General features: G+C 46.6%; 1 pseudogene; it reads right to left on the bottom strand.

Annotated features, from left to right (window-relative positions):
• Positions 1-15,124: 15,124 nt before the first annotated feature.
• Positions 15,125-16,661, bottom strand: LOC103237388 (inosine-5'-monophosphate dehydrogenase 1 pseudogene; annotated as a pseudogene).
• Between the last annotated feature and the right edge of the window lie 2,620 nt (positions 16,662-19,281).

Below are 19,281 nucleotides of genomic sequence, written 5' to 3'. Positions count from 1 at the left end.
GGGGCCCCGGTGAGGTTTGGGAGAAGAGGGGTCTTTGGCGGCGGCTTAGGGTGGAGCTAGGTTTGGGCTTGGAGTTGGGCCCTGAATAGCGCTTCGCTGTGAATCTCCCGGGGAGGCTCTTCCAACCTGGGGCTGAGCTTCTGCGCTGTGGAGAAGCCAGGTGAGACACTGAAATAACAGAGGTTTGGGTGTGAAAATCCACACTTCAGCACTCAGCCTGGAGTCCGCGGGAGCCCAGAGAAGAGGAGGGGAGTGGAGGTTAATTCCAATATGACCGCATCGAGGATGCTTTCCGAAAGGGATAGCACCCCAAATCTCACTCTATTGTAACTTAATCTTTTAAATTGGAAGACCTGTATCTATTGGCTCGAAAAGATATATTAATTCCCTGATATAGTAAATTTGAAAAAAAAAGTTTAAAGAGTCCATATGGTATCCTTTTTGTGTTAATCATGTGTTTGTTCATTTACTGGCAGTCTGGAAGAAAAGACACCATATTGTTAAAATAGTATTTAGGGCCGGGCGCGGTGGCTCAGGCCTGTAATCCCAGCACTTGGTAAGGCTGAGGCGGGTGGATCACGAGGTCAGGAGTTCGAGACCAGCCTGGCCAAAATGGTGAAACTCCGTCTCTACTAAAAATACAAAAATTAGCTGGGCGTGGAGGCGCGCGCCTGTAGTCCCAGACACTCGGGAGGCTGAGGCAGGAGAATCGCTTGAACCCGGGAGGCGGAGGTTGCAGTAAGCCAAGATAGTGCCACTGCACTCCAGCCTGGTCGACAGAGCAAGACTCCGTCTCAAAAAAAGAAAAAAAAAATAGAATTTATCTCCGGTGAATGAATAGTATTAATATCAGGGACTTTCAGTTTCAAGGACTTTACACTTTACAGTCTTCTGAATTGTTTATATTTGCAATGAGGATAACTAGCTAATCAGGGTACTTCCCATTATAAAAACTGAGATGTGTACATTGATTTTAGCCATCCACAGTCTGATTTTCCAATCTCTTGAGTCCCAAAGCCGATAAATCCTAAAGACTTTGAGCCCACTTCCTGTGTCAATTACCAATTTTATTGCCTCTCAGCTCCTAATACAAACTTCCACATAGCCTCTATGCTATATAGCAACTCTGGTAAACATTTCTCCTTTAGAGTGGGAAGCCCTATAAGCTAGAAGGAATTGGGGCCGTATCTTTAACCTCCTCAAACAAAACAATTACCAGCCAAGAACTTTGTATCCAGTGAAACTAAGCATCATATAGGAAGGAAAGATACAGTCTTTTTCAGACAAATGGTGAGAGAATTCGCTGCTACCAAGCCACCACTACAAGAACTGCTAAAAGGAGCTCTAAATCTTGAGACAAATCCTGGAAACACATCAAAACAGAACCTCTTTAAAGCATAAATCACACAGGACCTATAAAACAAAAATACAATTTAAAAAGCAAAAACAAAAAAAAGGCACACAGGCAACAAAGCATGATGAATGGAATGGTACCTCACAACTCAATACTAACATTGAATGTAAATGGTCTAAATGCTCCATTTAAAGTGAGTGGGATGGGTGTGGTGTTGAGAACATCCTTGTGGTGTCTGCCCCAGCCCCAGACTCAGAACATGGTCCCTCCCTAACCTTGCAGTTTTAGCCTGGCAATAACCTTTATTCAGCCTCTTGACACAAAAACCAGGATTCTATCTAACTACCCTCTATACAGTAAGGTACTGAATAGATTTTCCTTATATGTTGTAGTTATGCCTTTATCATAGTTAATAATTTTTTTTTAGGGGGGGACAGGGTCTCCCTCTGTCACCCAGGCTGGAGTGCAGTGGCACAATCATAGATCACTGCAGCCTCAAACTCCTGGGCTCAAGTGGTCCTCCCGTCTCAGCCTCCTGAGTAGCTGAGACTGCAGGCACACGCCGCCATGTGCAGCTAACATAATTAATAGTTCTTTACATTTAACTTCCCTTGCTTGACCTACTGTGTAGTTTCTTATCCTGACTGGGCACAGACTACTTACTACAGGACTGAAGCCAGACTGGGTAGGTTCTACTGTTGTAACCAAGCGAGTTAAAGAGAAACGCCACATTTTGAGACAAATTATGGAGTCCTTTATTAGCCGGCAACTCAGAGACAGCTAACGCTCAAAATTCTCTCGGCCCCGAAGAAAGGGCTAGATTCTCTTTTATACTATGGTCTCAGTAGGGGAGTGGGGGTTAACTGAAACAATTTTATAGAAGCAGAATTGGCAAAAAGTTAAAAAAAAAATTAATTGGTTATAGAAGCAGTTACAAAAAAGTAAACAGTTCCAGGTGCAGGGGCTTAAACTATCACTAAGAGATAAATGCAGGGGCTTTTAAGTACCTTCCACAGAGCACATTCCCAGGAGCTGCTGGTACAGCCTGACCCACTATCTTATCAGCAGGTGCATTCCTGGAAGTGCTTGGAGTCAGCTTGCACTAGTTATTCCCTTAAGGGGGATAAAGGGGACTGCAAGTGAAGAAACTAAAATGGAGTCTGCCCAGCTCTCTCTGCTAGGAGAGAGTCACTCAGGTTAAAACAAGGTAGGGTTATCACACTACAGCTTGCCGGTTGGGTGACCTTGGACAAAGTTACTTCACTCTTCTGTGTCTCAGTTTCCTCATCTGTAAAATGAAGTTAATGATAATGCTACTATCTCATAGGGTCATTATGAGGATTAGTTGAGCACTTAGAATAGTTGGTGGCATATAATATAAATGTTAGCAACTATTTTTGGTTAAAAAAATCTGATTTCATTATTTCCCACATACCCTATATATATATATATCTATACATATATATATATATATATATATATATATTTTTTTTTTTTTTTTGAGATAGAGTCTCACTCTGTTTTCCAGGCTGGAGTGCAGTGGTGCAATCTCGATTCACTGCAACCTCCGCCCCCACCACCTCAGCTAATTTTTTGTATTTTTTTGTAGAGGCGGGGTTTCACCATGTTGGCCAGGCTGATCTCAAATTCCTGACCTCAAGTGATCCACCCGCCTCGGCCCCCACCGCCATACTCTTGTCTCTGAGTGTCTTATTCTTCCTTTGATACACCAAGCCTTTGCACAAGATGTACGTAACTCTGTCTGATGCACTCTTTCGCATGCCTTATTTGCAGCTTTTCCCAGGATGAGTTTATCGTTGGCTTCCAACTTCCTGCAGCTGTTTTTTTTTTCCTGTTTTATCACAACTTTTTATTCATATGTCTTGAACAGCAGTAGCATGCTCAGCAACTCAATCTGTCTCTACCTCTGCCATGAGCTCTTCCAGGGCACGGGTCCTGAGAGGTAAAATAATATAAATAGTGCTGGAGTCAGAAACACACTCGAATCTTATCTGGGCTACTTACTACCCTGAGTGACCTTGGATAAGTAACACTAGGATTTCTGAGTGTCAGTTTTTTTGCAAAATGAGGATAATAATAGTAGAGTGCTTATCTAATGGGTGCTGCAGTGAAAATTAAATAATCTCTGTAAAACACTTAGCATAGTGTCTGGCACAACATAGGTACTGTCAAAAATAAACACAGCCATTGAACATCAGTCAAAGCGATAAAAACAGATTTTATTCAGCAACTATTGACGGTAGGGGAAAGAGCTGAGCTCCATTCCAATTGTGCAGAGGTGATTTGGGCATTTCAAAAGGAGAATGAGGCAGCAGGGAGGAGCTGCGGGGGAGGGGGGGAGCACTCAGTAGAGCCAGGGAAGTGAAAATTACAAAGGGTTGGTCAGTGTAAATACCATTAGGCCAGCCGTGTCTGCTAGCTGGCAGTTATCTAAGTTAGGATTGTATCCTCCCACAGAGACTGGGAGTCCGAGGCCCTATCCTTCCTGATGATTACATTTCAAAGGAATGGCTCTCTTAAGTCCTTGAGAAGGACTTCTGAGTTGTAAGTAATACATATTTACAATTATAAGCCCTTTTAGTAAATGCTCTAAGAAAAGGAGGTCAGGGGCCTATCATCAGGTACTGGCAACAACAAATAGTACATTTTCCTGGCAGCTTTGAGCTTTCTTAGGCAGGCATTTTAATGGAGGGTCTGGGGGAGAAGGCTCACATAGCCTTATACTGCTAGAAGCCATGCTAGAGTTTGGTCAAGTCTGTTAGTGCAGGGATTTGGAACTGAGTTGTGCTGAGAGTTCTGCAGTTCTCAGTACCCTGTGTAATAAACAACTACATAGGCCGGGTGTAGTGGCTCACCCCTGTAATCCTAGAACTTTGGGAGACCAAGGCGGGAGGATCGCTTGAGGTCAGTTTGAGACCAATGTAGGCAACACAGCAAGACCCTGTCTCTACCAAAAAAAAATTTTTTTAATTAGCCAGGCATGGTGGTACCTGTAGTCCTAGGTACCCAGGAGGCTGAAGCAAAAGAATTGCTTGAGCCCAGGAGTTTGAGGCTGCAGTGAACTATGATTGCACCACTGCAGTCCAGCCTGGGCAACAAAGTGAGACCCTCATCTCTTAAAAAATAAATAAGTAATTTAAAAAGAAACGACGTAAATTTGCAGTGATGATTATTATCCTCACATAACTCTGAGCAGGGTATAAGCATTGTAGCTGGCATAAATCCTTGTTGAATTGATATTTTTATTAATTAAAATACAGGTGACATTGCTATAACAAAGAAACCCAAAAATATTAGTGACTTAAATGAGATACAAATGCATCTCTCATGCCACAGCCTGAGCACATACATTCCAGAGCTGATATAGTGTCTCTGCAATATCTGTTACCCAGGCTCCTGATGTCTTATTGGGGGCCATAACTAGAGTGATGCCCTAGTCCGCGTGGCTGAAGATGGCTTGCCACCTTACCTGCTGATTGCATTCTGACTGGTAAGACCAGGGAAAAGGAGTAGTGGGAGGTTCAAGGACAAAATCTGCAAGTTGTACACATCACGCTGCTCACATTCCACTGACCAAAAGATGCTCACGTGATCACATCCAGGTGTAAAGGAGATCAGGAAACATCTGCACTGGGAGACTGAGCAGTGCAGGTATTATTTGAGTGTCTCAAGGAAGAAGGGGAGAATGCACACTGAGAGATAGCCAGCAGTTTCTAAACTGCCATATTGTGCTTTTTCTTTCCCGTTTCTAAACTTTCTCTTATAAGCAGGAATTACTTTTTAGATTGAAAAAAATAGATCATAAAAAACATATAGGCCAGGCGCGGTGGCTCACACCTATAATCCCAGCACTTTGGGAGGCCAAGGCGGGTGGATCACCTGAGGTCAGGAGCTCAAGACCAGCCTGACCAACATGGAGAAACCCCTGTCTCTACTAAAAACACGAAATTAGCCAGGCGTGGTGGTGCATGCCCATAATCCCAGCTACTCGGGAGGCTGAGGCAGGAGAATCGCTTGAACCTGGGAGGTGGAGGTTGCAGTGAGCTGAGAGGGCGCCATTGCAGTCCAGCCTGGGCAACAAGAGCAAAATTCTGCTAAAAATATAAATAAATAGATAAAAAATATGATCCTACAATAGAAACTATAAAAAGGGATATGGTTTCAGAAGACTAGGAGGTACTGAGAACCAGATTCTGACCTACAAACTCCAATGATCTGGTTAAGGAAGAAATATGAGATGCTACTCAAAGAAGCCTGTATCTAGTGAAATTAAGATATTAAAGGGCAGGTATTTAGAAGAGAGATAAATAGCAAAGGAAATTATAAGAAAGGCCACAGACATGTAAAAGGAGATCCAGGGAATCTATAGCACACAGTACACTGAGCTTTAAGGGTTTTTTTTAACCTTTTTTTTGGAAGGATGTGCTTTTAATGCTTTTTTTTTTTTTTTTTTTTTTTTTTTTTTTGAGACAGAGTCTTACTCTGTCACTAGGCTGGAGTCTAGTGGTGCAGTCTCGGCTCACTGCAACCTCCACCTCCCAGGTTCAAGCAGTTCTCCTGCCTCAGCCTCCCGAGTAGCTGGGACTACAGGTGTGTGCTATGACACCCGGCTAATTTTTGTATTTTTAGTACAAAACTAAACCAACCCCAGGTGATCCACCTGCCTCAGCCTCCCAAAGTACTGGGATTACAGACGTGAGCCCCCATGCCCAGCCAAGGATTATTATTAAAAAACAAAAACTAGAATGGGTGTAGTAGCTCAAGCTTGTAATCCCAGCACTTTGGGAGACTGAGGCAGAAGGATCACCTGAGCCCAGGCGATCAAGGCTGCAACGAGGTATGAGTCAGCCACCGCACTCCAGCCTGTGTGACAGAGCGAGACCCTGTCTCAAAAGAAAAACAATTTGGCAAAACAAAACAACCAAAACCCTGACATTCCCACTTATTTTAATTTGCATTTATCTGATTTGCATTATACTATTTTCCCAAGTTAAAGCGATCATTTCAATACAAAGCAGTTTGTGCTATGGCAGCAAGGTACTATGTGAACTCAGAGGGTAGAGTCCTTATCGCTGGGGGTGGGAAGTTGGCTGGGTTGAAACACAATATAAGACCCATCTGAATTAGATTGGGGTGGAAAGCAGGTCCATACTGTGGTATTAGACTCACTGCTGTGTACCATACCTTACATGGGAAAACAGAAATTGAACTATATACGTTCAGGAGAGGTCAATAGAGAGGTAAGGCTTGAACACCATGTTGTAAGAATGTATCAGCAGGGCGCCGTGGCTCACACCTGTAACCCCAGCACTTTGGGAGGCAGAGGCGAGTGGATCACCTGAGATCAGGAGTTAGAGACGAGCCTGGCCAACACAGGGAAACCCCATCTCTACTAAAAATACAAAAATTAGCCAGGCGTGGTGGCACACGCCTGTAGTCCCAGCTACTGGGGAGGCTGAGCCATGAGAATCGCTTGAACTTGGGAGGTGGAGGTTGCAGTGAGCTGAGATGGTACCATGGCACTACAGCCTGGGTGATAGAGAGGGACTCTGTCTCAAAAAAAAAAAAAAAAAAAAAAAGAATATATTTTCCAGGCCAGGCGCGGTGGCTCACGTCTGTAATCCCAGCACTTTGGGAGGCCGAAGCTGGTGGGTCACCTGAGGTCAGGAGTTTAAGACCAGACTGACCAACATGGTGAAACCCCATCTCTACTAAAAATACAAAAAATTAGCCACATGTGGTGGTGGACGCCTGTAATCCCAGCTACTTGGGAGCCTGAGGCAGGAGAATTGCTTGAACCCAGGAGGCAGAAGTTGTAATGAGCCGAGATTGCGCCATTGCACTCTAGCCTGGGCGACAAGAACAAAACTGCGTCTCGGAAAAAAAAAAAAAACAACAAAAAACAAAGAATATATCTTCCCTTCTCACTTCCTGTTCCCTTCCTCTTTCTCTCCTGATCCTCCAACCCCCAAATCTGAAAAGGGTATCTGCCTCACGTGGCCTTCCACCATTGGTTTTGTGGGTGTCTTTTCTAAAAATACTGGTAAAATTCCTCTTGCAGCTTGAGGTCTCACACCAGTGTTCCTTTTTTTTTTTTCAGACGGAGTCTCACTCTGATGCCCAGGCTGGACTGAAGTGAGGCGATCTCAGCCCACTGCAACCTCTGCCTCCCAGGTTCAAGCAATTCTCCTGCCTCAGGCTCCCGAGTAGCTGGAATTACAGGTGCCCACCACCATGCCGAGCTAATTTTTTTTTTTTTTTTTTTTTTGTATCTTTATTAGAGATGGGGTTTCACCACACTGGTCAAGCTGGTCTTGAACTCCTAACTTTAGGTGATTCACCTGCTTCAGTCTCCCAAATGTTGGGATTACAGGTGTGAGCCACCATGCCCAGCCACCAGTCACTGTTCTTGGTTGCAAACAACAGAAAGCATTTCTGGCTAACTTAAGCAGAAAAAACGGTTTACTGGAAGGTTGAGGAGGCGAGAATTTGGGTGTGACTTAGAGGAGAGAAAGCACAGCCCAGGTTACACTGAGATAATGCTCCAAACATTTAAGAAACAGTTGGTTAAGATGCCACCATTTGGCATATGCCTATAGTCCTAACCACCCAGGAAGCTGAGGCAGGAGGATCTCTTGAGCCCAGGAGTTTGAGGTTACAGTGAGTTATGATTGCACCAGTGGGCTCCAGTGTGGGCAACAGAGAAACACCTTGTCTTTTTTTAAAAAAGAAGGAGGCCGGGCGTGGTGGCTCACGCCTGTAATCCCAGCACTTTGGGAGGCCGAGGTGGGTGGATCACCTGAGGTCAGGAGTTTGAGACCAGCCTGGCCAACATGGTGAAACCCTGTCTCTACTAAAAATACAAAAAGTAGCCAGGCGTGGTGGCAGGCACCTGTAATCCCAGCTACTTGGGAGGCTGAGGCAGGAGAATCGCTGGAACCCTGGAGGCAGAGGTTTCAGTGAGCTGAGAATATGCCATTGTACTCCAGCCTGGGCGACAAGATCTTGTCAAACTCCATCTCAAAAAGAAAAGAGAAACCACTCTTTTCTAATAATGCCATGCCTCTGTATCCTTTGCTCTGCCACCAGGAATAATCTCTATCCCCGCATCTTTGGGTCATTCCTCCCAGAGGCAATAAATGCCTCAGATGGGAGCAGCCCATTGGCTGGTCCAAGGTCACATGCCTGAGTCCTCATTGCCAGGTTTCCAGAGAAATGAAGTGTATTTCCCTGAAGGATTTCCACAGAAGGAGACTGGGCCCTGCCTCAACCAAACCCACCCAAAGAGAAAAATCTTCCGGATAGAAGGCGAATCTGGGATATAGCTAAACATGGAACAGAATAGCTAATATATGGCAAATGTCAATAATGTCTCCCCACCTCCATTCAATTGATGTTTTTTCCTCTCTTGTGGGAAATCAATAAGATTCGGTATACAATTTAAGTAAGCTCACATTTGCAATATTCCTGAAAGAAATCCCCATCCAAACTAATATATACTTTCTAATTTTGCTACCAAAGAACAGAGAGGGACCCACTTATGACCTCATCCCAAATGAGGTAGTGGAATCATGATTAGCTCTTACCTGAGCCTCTTTTCTGTGGCACGTGAAGTAAGAACACTTGAGTCTTTTTGAAGCAGTCAGGGGTTGGCAACAAGAACCTCCGTTTTTGTTTTTGTTTTTGTTTTTGAGATGGAGTCTCACTCCGTTACCCAGGCTGGAGTGCAGTGGCGCAATCTCGGCTCACTGCAACCTCTGCCTCCTGGGTTCAAGCAATTCTCCTGCCTCAGCCCCCTGAGTAGCTTGAGATTATAGTCGTGTGCCACCACACCCAGCTATTTTTTGTATTTTTAGTAGAGACAGGGTTTTGCCATGTTGGCCAGGTCGAACTCTTGATCTCAAGTGATTCACCTGCCTCGGCCTCCCAAAGTGCTGGGACTACAGGCGCCCACCACCACACCCGGCTAATTCTTGTATTTTCAGTAGAGATGGGGTTTTACCATGTTAGCCCAGCTGGTCTTGAACTCCTGACCTCAGATGATCCACCTGCCTCAGCCTCCCAAAGTGCTGGGATTGCAGGTGTGAGCCACCACACCTAGCCTCTACTGCCTTTTCTTTTTTTTTTTTTTTTTTTTTTGAGAGGGAGTCTCACGCTGTTGCCCAGGCTGGAGTGCAGTGGCCGGATCTCAGCTCACTGCAAGCTCCCCCTCCCGGGTTTACGCCATCCTCCTGCCTCAGCCTCCCGCGTAGCTGGGACTACAGGCGCCCACCACCTCGCCCGGCTAGTTTTTTGTATTTTTTAGTAGAGACGGGGTTTCACCATGTTAGCCAGGATGGTCTCCATCTCCTGACCTCGTGATCCGCCCGTCTCGGCCTCCCAAAGTGCTGGGATTACAGGCTTGAGCCACCGCGCCCGGCCTCTACTGCCTTTTCTTTTCCCCCCTAAATCAAGTCACTCCTAACTAGAATAGTTAAGATTAGGAAAGATAAAATTGGTCACCAACAGAAGACCAATCCCAGACCAACTGTACTATATACATTTCCCAGGGCTGCTATATGTAACGCATTACCACAAACTTGGTAACCTTTAAAAACCAGGAATGTATTCTCTCACAGTTCAAGAGTCCAGAAGTCTGAACTCAAAGCGTCAGCCAGGTTGATTCTTTCTGGAGATTTGGAGGAAGAATCTGTTCCATGCTTCTCTCCTGGCTTCTGGTGGTTGCTGGCAAACCTTGGCATTTCTTGGCTTACAAACGCATCACTGCAATCTCTGCCTGTCTTCACATCACTGCCTTCTCTGTGTCTGTATGCACCAATCTCTCTATCCTTTCCCTTATAAGAACACTAGTCACTGGATTTAGGGTTGACCATAAACCAGAATAATCTCATGTTGAGATTTTAATTACATCTGCAAAGATCCTATTTCCAAATTAGATCACATTCACAAGGGGAGGTTTATATCCTTCATGAGGGCACAGTTCAACTCTCTAATCCAACCAAAAGCTGAAGCCAGTGTGGTAATTTTATTTTTTATTTTTTATTTTTGAGACAGGGTCTCACTCTATCACCCAGGTTAAAGTGCAGTGGCAAGATCTTGGCTCACTGCAGCCTCCACCTCCCAGGCTCAAGTGATCCTCCTGACTCAGTCTCCCAAGCAGCTGAGAGTACTGGCGTGCACCACCACACCCAGCTCATTTTTGTATTTTGTGTAGAGATGGGACTTTGCCATGTTGCCCAGGCTGGTCTTGAACCTCTGACCTCAAAGGATCCTCCTACCTTGGCCTCCCAAAATGTTGGGAGGGCTAAAGCCACCACACCTGGCCCCAGTGTGGTAATTCCTTAATGTTTAATATTATAAAGAGAGAATAAAGGGATAGAGAAAAGCTTTTGGCTGATCATCTGTTAGTGTTCTGGAATTTTGATTTGTTTGCTTAGTTGTTTTTTTGGTTTGTTTGTTTTTTTAACTTTTTTTTTTTTCTTTTCTTTTCTTTGAGACAGAGTCTCGCCCTGTCCCCCAGGCTGGAGTGCAGTGGTGCGATCTTCTCAGGTCACTGCAACCTCTGCCTCCCAGTTTCAAGCAATTCTCTTGCTTCGGGCTCCCAGGTAGCTGGGATTATAGGCGTGTGCCACCACACCCAACTAATTTTTGTATTTTTAGCAGAGACAGTTTCACTATGTTGACCAGGCTGGTCTCGAACTCTTGGCGTCAAGTGCTCCACCCGCCTCGGCCTTCCAAAGTGCTGGGATTACAGGCATGAGCCACTGAGCCCCGCCTGCCTTCATGTTTGACAACCCCAAGAATAATCAATATTCTGACTTCTAACAGCAAAAGTTAGTTTTATCTGTGTTTCTGCTTAATATAAAAGGAATTATACATTTTAAAAATCAGGCTCCTTTTGCTTAATATTCTGTTTGCAAGATTTATTCATATTATTGCTTCTAGTTGTTGTACATAGTTTTTGACCTAGCCATTGCACTTCTAGAAATTTATTCTACGGATACAATGTAGAAGTGATATTTGAACCTGTTTATTCATAGCAGTTATGCAATAGCAAGAGAACAGAAACCAATGTTCGGCAAGAAAGGTCTGCTTAAATAAAATACGGTGTGTCCACAAAGTGGACTATGATGTTGCTGAACAAAGGGAGGAAGTTCTTTATGTACTCACAGGGAAAGATCACTAAGACTTAGATAAAGCAGCACAGTACAGAACAGAGGGTACAGTATGCTACATTTGTGTAAACAAGGTGGAAATGAATACCCATGCAAACACATGCTATCATACTTACTTATATAGTATAAATCAGAGGTTAGAAAACTAGCCGGATGTGGTTGTTCATGTCTGTAATCCCACACTTTGGGAGGCCGAGGCGGGCAGATCATCTGAGCTCAGCAGTTGGAGACTAGTTTGGCCAATATGGTGAAACCCCATCTCTATAAAAATACAAAGAAAAAAAAAAATAAGCCAGGCGTGATGATGCTTGCCTGTAATCCCAGCTACTCGGGAGGCTGAGGCAGAAGCCTGGGAGGCGAAGGTTGCAGTGAGCTGAGGTTGCACCATTGCACTCCAGCCTGGGCAACAAGAGAGAAACTGTGTCTCAAAAAAAAAAAAAAAAAAAAAAAGAAAGCAAGAAAGAAAGAAAAAGAAAACTATGACCTCTTTGGGCCAAATATAGCCTGAGACCTGTTTTTGTAAATAAAGTGTTATTGAAACACAATCATGCCCATTTGTGTCTATATTGTATGTGGCCACTTTTTCACTACTATGGGATTGAGTAATTGCTACAAATATCATACCATCCACAAAACCTAGAATATTTACTCTCTGGCTATTTACAGAAAAAGTTTGCCAGTCCCTAGAGTAGTAGGTTAAATAGTGGCTCCAAAAAGATATATTCGAGTCCTAACCCCCCTCTTATCTGTCAATGTGATCTGATTTGGAAACAGGATCTTTGCAGATATAACTAAGATCTCAAAATGAGATCATCCTGGATTTAGGGTGTGATCTAAATAGTTTAATGACTGATGTCCTTACAAGAGAAAGAGGGGGCTGAGTGCGGTGGCTCACACCTGTAATTCCAACACTTTGGGAGGCCAAGGCAGGTGGATCATGAGGTCAGGATTTCGAGACCAGCCTGGCCAAGATGGTGAAACCCCATCTCTACTAAAAATACAAAAATTAGCCGGGCGTGGTGGCAGGTGCCTGTAATCCCAGCTACTCTGGAGGCTGAGGCAGGAGAATCGCTTGAACCCAGGAAGCAGAGGTTGCAGTGAGCTGAGATCGCGCCACTGCACCCCAGCCTGGGTGACAGAGTGAGACTCCATCTCAAAAAAAAAAAAAAGAAAGTGGGGAGAGATTTGAGTACAAGCACAAAAAGACACGAAAGAAGGACATATGATGGTGAAAGCAGAGTGTGGACTTACACTCCTACAAGCCAAGAAACTCCAAAGGTTGTCAACAGACACCAGCAGCTGGGAGACAGGAATGGAATAGATTCTCACTCAGAGCCCCCAGAAGGAAGCAACATGGCCAACACCTTGATTTTGGATTTCTTGCCTCCTGAACCATCAGAGAACAAATTTCTGTTGTTTTAAGCCACGAAGTTTTTGGTAATTTGTTGCAGCAGCCTCAGGAAATGAACATGCCTGGTATAGATGATCTCTGGAAGGATACCCAAGAAATGAATAACTTTGGTTGTTGATGGGAAGGGTGACAAGATGACTAGCAAATGGGTGTATGAAGGAGACTTTTAAAATCCATATGCTCCTTTGTAACTTAAAACATAACCGTATGAATATACTACATCTTGAAAAATAAATACAATATAAGTAGAAAAGTTAATAACTCCTAATTGGTCTAGCCCAGGAAAGAGAGTTACCTCTGATTGTAGCAGGTGTCTAAAATAATCACTGTAAAGCATGTTGCCTTTTTAGTCTGCTCAGCTCTGACCAGATAAAATAGCCTCCTGCTGGTGTGGCTTCCTGTGGATGGCCTCACAAGGTCACTTTATGTCAACAGCACACCTAGACAAAGTCCTTCTGCTGAAGGCAGACAGGGTCTTCTGTAGGCTGTGATCTGAAATAGATCCCCCCATCTGTGTCCATTTCACTTCTGCTCACTGCTACTAGTCCAGGCCACCATCTTCTCTCACCAGGACAGTGCAGTAACCTCCTAGTTTTTCGTTCTACATCTGTTCTTGCTGCTTCCAGTCACTCTCACCAAAGAATGAATCATGTGACTTCTTGCCTTTGCTGTCCTTTCACAGTTGCTCTTTGCAAATGGATCAAAACCACACTCCCATCCTGGCATGGTGGTGCTTGCCTGTAGTCCCAGCTACTTAGGAGGCTGAGGTGGGAGGATCGGTTGAATCCAGGAGTTCAAGGTTGTAGCAAGCTGTGATTGCGCCTGTGAATAGCCACTGCACTGCAGCCTGGGCAACGCAGGGAGACCCTGTCTCTAAAGTAAATCAAATGCTTAAAAAAAAAGAAAACCCTCCTGGCTGGGCGCAGTGGCTCACGCCTGTAATCCCACCACTTTGGGAGGCCTAAGTGGGCAGATCACCTGAGCTCAGGAGTTCAAGACCAGCCTGGGCAACATGGCACAACCTCGTCTCCACGAAAAATACAAAAAATTAGCTGGGAGCAGAGGTGTGCCCCTGTAGTCCCAGCTACTCCCAGCTACTTGGAGGCTGAGGTGGGAGAATCTCTAGAGCCTGGGAGGTGGAGGTTGCAGTGAGCCAAAATCCTGCCACTGCACTCCAGCCTGGGTGACAGAGTGAGATCCTTTCTCAAAACAACAACACCCCTCTCTACTGTGCTCTTGAAGCACGCCATCTGGCCTATGCATACCCTTGTATTGCTACTTCTCTAGCAATCAACTCTTTCCTCACCTTATTCCAGAACAGCATGACACAAATCACTCTGTGGATAAGAATCACCGGAGACTTCCTCAAAGCAAGTTTCCAGGCCTTATCTCAGACCCATGGAATCAGGCTCTTTAGAGAAGGCACCTGAAACAGTGTGTAATATGTTGATTTTTATTATTATTATTATTATTATTATTATTGGCATTGAGACCTGCTTGATTTATTCTGATTATTTAATACACAATGACGCAACTGTGATCCCAAAGCGTACAAAGTTAAAGCCTTCAACTGCAGCTGAGGAGAGGGCAGGAATGGTACACCTGGGGACGGTGGTGAGTCAGCAATGAGGGGCAGGCGGCTATGACCAGGGCAGCCTTCTACCCAGGGCCAGAGACAGGGAAGTGACCTGAGGAGCAGGACCCAAGGGTAGCCCAGGGTCGAGGAAGGGGACAGAGACCTCCCCTTGGCCTAGGTCAGGAGCTCAGAAGTGCCACATGGCTGAGGGAGCAGTGGGCCAGAGGCAGGGCCAGGAGAGCACCATTTTCTGGGGGACTGGGGGCAGGGAGGTCCCCTACAGAAGCCAGTAGGGGCTGCCTGCCCCTGGGGTGGAGACCAGGCTGGAGCAGGCTGGAGCAAGACCTGAAGCAGGCGCAGGGCCTGAGAGCCCGGCTGGCTGGGCTCTGGGGGGCTCCCAGGGCAGCCTGGCCCAGGGAGCAGTCCTGACTCTGCAGGGGATGCCCAGTGAGGGGCCACAGACCCCTCAGAACTTCCCCCACTCTCTCCCTGGAAAGGAGCTGGGGAACCCATAGTGCAAATCTGTGGACCACTCAGTGATGGAGGGAGGCTGTGCCCAAAGGTGGACACTGGGGGTTGCCCTCCACCGCTGTCCTCAGTACAGCCGCTTCTCCTAAGAGTGCAGGCCGTGGACGCCACCCTCGATCTGGGCCGACATGGTCCGCTTCTCAAACTTGAGCTCTCCTGAGTACATCATGGACTGAAGGACAGACAGGTTGCGGGCCCCGATATCATGGCAGCCATGCTGGATACCCGCTATGAGGTAGGGCACGAACTTCTGAATGGACCCTTTGTCCTGGTGGAGCCCAAGACACCCTGTGTGATCTTCACCTTATCCCCCTTGCTGAAGTATCGTTTCTGGCTGCTGCTGCTCTTCTCCATGGCATCCAGGGAGCCTGTGCCTCAGTATTTCTTGAGCCACACCCCGTCTGAGAAGAAGTACTCACAGGGGGCCTCCAAGGTGGCAGCCAGCAGTTAGCCCATCATCACTGTGGAGGCACCAAGGACTAGCGCCTTGACGTGCCCCATGGTCAGGATGCCACCATCGGCTATGATGAGCACACCAAAGCGCTGGGCTCAGCCACCTTGTACACAATAGTGCCCTGGAGCCAACCTCAGACCATCACTTCCTGGGTGATGCAGAGGGAGCCGTGGCCCATGCCCACACGCAGACTGTCCACACCAGCGTCAGTCAGGTTCTTGGCCTGGGCTGCTGTCACCACGTTCCCCCCAATCACCTGGAGATGGGGGTACTTCTGTTTGATGTAATGCACCATGGCAATCTGATACACCGAGTTCCCTTGGGACGAGTCCAAGACTATGACGTTGATGCCCGCCTGGGTGAGCAGGTCCAGGCGGTATTTGTCATCCTCATAGGTGCCCACAGCTGCCCCGCACAGCAGCTACCAATGGGAATCCTGGGAGGCCACAGGGTAGTCTCGGTTCTTCTTCAGGTCAGTGCAGGCAATGATGGCCACCAGCTCATCGTGATCATTGGCGATAGGCAGCTTCCCTTTCTTGCCATGCTGCAGGATCTCATTTGCCTCTTTCAGTGTCACTCCTGCTGGAGCCACCACCAGTTTGATCCTTGGCATCATCACCTCACTGAGGAGGGTGGTGTGGTCCTTCTCAGCAAGAAAGTCAATGTCTCGGGAGGTGACAATGCCCACCAGCTTGCTGCCCATGGTGCCTGTCTCCGTGATGGGGATGCCGGAGAAGCCATGCCGTATCTTGGCCTCCAGCACATCACCCACAGTGTGCGAGGGGCTCAGCACCACGGGGTCCGTGATGAAGCCCTGTTCAAACTTGACCTTCCGCACCTCGTTGGCCTGGAACTCTGGGGTGCAGTTGTGGTGAATGAAACCAGTACCTCCCATCAGAGCCATTGCGATGGCCATGTTGGCCTCTGTCACAGTGTCCATGGGGGAAGAGGTCAGCGGTGTCTTCAGTGTGATCTTCCGGGTGAGGGTTGAGGTCAGGTCTGCCTCATCAGCTATCAAGTCTGAATCCTGGGAGAATCAGGAACTCCTAGGTGAGGCCATGGGCCCTGGTGAAGAGCTGCTGTGCGGTGAGCCCGTCCTTGGGGACATAGCCGGTGCCGCCGCTCATCAGGTAGTCCGCCATGCTGCCGGAGACCCCGTGACCCAACATAAGGCCGCCAGCCTGCTGGCGCGGGCCAGGGGTGGACTATTTTTATTTTTTGAGACTGGGTCTCACTATGTTCCCCTGACTGGTTTGGAACTGCCGGGCTCAAGCGATCCTCCCACTTCAGCCTCCCAAGTAACTGGTACTACAGGCCCACACCACCACACCTGGCTTTGTGTAGTGTGTTTAATAAGCTCCCTGGGGAATTCTATCTTTGAAGTTCTGGAAGCATTTTCAATTATTTTGGACTTCCTACCTCAGGGCCTTTGCACTTGTTCTTCTCATTCCTGGAAAACTCTGCCAATTTTTTGAAGGGCTGATTCCTTCTCATGTTTTATGTGTCATCTAAAATGTCGCCTCCTCAGACTGACCTTTCTTTTTTATTTACGTATTTTTGAGGCGGAGTCCCGCTCTGTCGCAAAGGCTGGAGTGCAGTGCCATGATCTTGGCTCACTGCAACCTCTGCCTCGCTGGTTCAAGCAGTTCTCCTGCCTCAGCCTCCCTAGTAACTGGGATTACAAGCGTGTGCCACCAAGCCTGGCTAATTTTTGTATTTGTAGTAGAGACAAGGTTTTGCCATGTTGGCCAGGCTAGTCTTGAACTCGTGACCTCAAGCAATCTGCCTGCCTCGCCCTCCCAAAGTGCTGGGATTACAGGTGTGACACATGCCTGACCTCAGACCCACCCACGCTTCCTTCCTTCCTTCCTTCCTTCCTTCCTTCCTTCCTTCCTTCCTTCCTTCCTTTCCTCCCTCCCTCCTTCCCTCCTTCCCTCCTTCCCTCCCTCCTTCCTTCCTTCTTTTTGAGATGGAGTTTCGTTCTTGTTGCCCAAGCTGGAGTGCAGTGACATAATCTCAGCTCACCACAACCTCCGCCTCCCGGGTTCAAGAGATTCTTATGCCTCAGCCTCCTGAGCCGCTGAGATTACAGGCGCCCGCCACCACGCCTGGCTAATTTTGTATTTTTGATAGAGACGGGATTTCTCCAGGTTGGCCAGGCTGGTCTAGAAATCCCAATCTCAGGTGATACCCGCCTCGGCCTCCCAAAGTGCTGGGATTACAGGCATGAGCCACCCTGCCTGGCCTCAGATTGACCTTTCAAGTCCACTGTATGTTTCTCTCCTCTTCCTTCAACCACTCTCTGTCACGTGACCCTGTTTCATTTTCTTTGTACCACTTGGCTATAATGAAGTTACCTTGTTTATTTACTTGTTTATCCACTGAGTACCTCTTAGAATGTAAGCTCCGTGAACCTAGGGTTTCTGTTTGTGTTTTTCACTGCTTTACTCCTTGCACCTCTAACTATGCTTAGAATAAGATGGGGGCTCAATTACAATTTTCTGAATAAACAAATCAAATGAGATGGTATATACAGTATATAGTCTTGTGGGGTTTTTTTTGTTGTTGTTGTTGTTGTTGTTTTTTGACAGAGTCTCGCTCTGTCGCCAGGCTGGAGTGCAGTGGCACCATCTCGGCTCACTGCAACCTCCGCCTCCCAGGTTCAAGCAATCCTCCTGCCTCAGCCTCCCGAGTAACTCGGGCTACAGGTGTGTGCCACCACGCCCAGCTAATTTTTTGTATTTTTAGTAGAGATGGGGTTTCACCATGTCGACCAAGATGGTCTCAATCTCTTGACCTTGTGATCTGCCCGCCTCGGCCTCCCAAGGTGCTGGGATTACAGGCGTGAGCCACCATGCCCAGCCGTATATAGTATTTTAAAACCAAGTAATAGTAAACTCTGCTACTTTTTAATTTTTTAAACTGTGCTACTTTAAATATTGTTCCTTCCTTTTTCACTTATGTTGGTTAAACAATTATTTTAAAGTTTTTTCTATTGTAAAAGTGAAACATATTCATGCAAGAAAAATCAGAAAAATTTTGTTTGGGCATAGTGGCTCACACCTGTAATCCCAGGCTTTCGGAGGCCATGGTGGGAGGATTGCTTGAGACCAGGAGTTTGAGACCAGCCTAGGCAACAGGGTGAGACCCTGTCTCTAAAAACAAATTAGCCAGGTGTGATGGCACACACCTGTGGTCCCAGTTACTAGGGAGGCTGAGGTGGGAGGATTGCTTGAGCCCTGGAGGTCAAGGCTACAGTGAACCGTGGCTGCGACACTGCACTCCAGCTTGAGTGACAGAACAATAATCTGTCTTCCTGGGGACGGAGGCTTGCGCCTGTAATCCTAGCACTTTGGGAGGCCAAGACAGGTGGATCACCTGAGGTCAGTAGTTCAAGACCAGCCTGGCCAACACGGCAAGATCCCGTCTCTACTAAAACTACAAAAATTAGCTGGGCATGGTGGTGCACACCTGTAATACCAGCTACTTTGGAGGCTGAGGCAGGAGAATCACTTGAACCCGGGAGGCAGAGGTTGCAGTGAACTGAGATCATGCCACTGCACTCCAGCCTGGGCAACAGAGCAAGACTCTGCCTGGAAAAAAGAAAAAGAACAAGAACCTGTCTCAAAAAAAAAGCAGGACTCCCAGTTAAATGCGAAGTTCAGAAAAACAACGAATACTTTTTATATGTCCCCAGACATTACATTCTTCATTAAGCAGCCACACAGATTATTTTTAAAGTTGGAATAAGTCAAACCTCTG

The sequence above is a fragment of the Chlorocebus sabaeus genome, chromosome 8, assembly GCF_047675955.1.
Source record: "Chlorocebus sabaeus isolate Y175 chromosome 8, mChlSab1.0.hap1, whole genome shotgun sequence".
Classification (NCBI taxonomy): domain Eukaryota; kingdom Metazoa; phylum Chordata; class Mammalia; order Primates; family Cercopithecidae; genus Chlorocebus; species Chlorocebus sabaeus.
This window is presented reverse-complemented; position numbering and strand designations above follow the sequence as displayed.